The sequence below is a fragment of the Panulirus ornatus genome, unplaced genomic scaffold, assembly GCF_036320965.1.
Source record: "Panulirus ornatus isolate Po-2019 unplaced genomic scaffold, ASM3632096v1 CTG_6935_pilon, whole genome shotgun sequence".
Classification (NCBI taxonomy): domain Eukaryota; kingdom Metazoa; phylum Arthropoda; class Malacostraca; order Decapoda; family Palinuridae; genus Panulirus; species Panulirus ornatus.
Genome location: NW_027265165.1, coordinates 28,013 through 29,251, shown reverse-complemented (window position 1 = coordinate 29,251; position 1,239 = coordinate 28,013).

The following is a 1,239-nucleotide window of genomic DNA, read 5'->3' as shown; positions in this document are numbered from 1 at the left end:
TGTTTGGATCTGGCGGGGGGAGGGACTTGCCTGTGACGTCACGATGCCCCGCCTCCAGCCTGGCGCCGCTCTGTGTGTGTGTGTGTGTGTGTGTGTGTGTGTGTGTGTGTGGACTACTTTAATCATTATCACGTGAGTCTTTTGAGGAAAGATTTGTACACTCGTGTTGCCCCGTCTCTTAACCTTGTAAGTGTAAAATATGTTTTCACTCCTATGTGCGCTCACACACACACACACACACACACACACACACACACACACACATAACCTATAATATTATCTAGTATTTTCTTCAGACGGATATCTTACACCTTGATTATAAAAGCCAAAGAAAATTTATAAAAACATATACATATATTTCCACACGTGTAGATATATGTTATGTATTGAAATGTGGCGGAAAAATGCCTTATATATTAACAAACGTGATTGAGGACTTAAAGAATCTGGTACAAACATAATGGTTATTGTGATAAATGATTTATTTATGGTAAATATGTATTGTGTTGCATTATAATGGTTGTTCAGAACCAAGGTTCTTAAACCTGAATCAGTGAAATACTATAAGAAATAAAAGATCTGTTAAACATAAACATTTATAGTGATTAACCACACAATATATCTTACTGTGGGTATCTAAAACAAAATCCATTGCAAGGAGCTAGTTTAAGGCAGGAGCAATTCATTTTTTAACAAAATATTTACCTCTACATCCATTTTCTTTCGTCACCATTTCTTGTGTTTACTACTATCAAGAATGTCTTTTATCTAACATAAAAATTCTGTATAGGTATTTGATTAATGTTCTCAACGACGCGTTGTATAACTCTTCGTTAGTGAAGTTCATTTCGTGTAATGGATCATGCATTACAAAGTTGTGTCTATCCACACAAGTGTTACACGTCCCAGGTAAAGATATATTCTAGAGATAGTGTATATCTAACATATATATGTGTTTTATAAATATTTATAAAAAGTTTTCCTGAGGGACAATACCTAAGACTTTCGTATTAAAGTTGATCAGTTGTAAGTGATCAAGCATTACAAAGGTGTGTCCATTACCACAGGTGCTACTGATCCCGGGTAAAGGTATTTCACCATCTTTGTATCTTTAACCTTTCTAGTTATAGATGTTTCATCCCTGATTCCATCCTCACAATGGATGTATGTGGTTTGTGTTGTCTTAACATATCATTAGTCAGTTGAAGTGGAGAACATGCTCCACAGCCTAGCCACTCT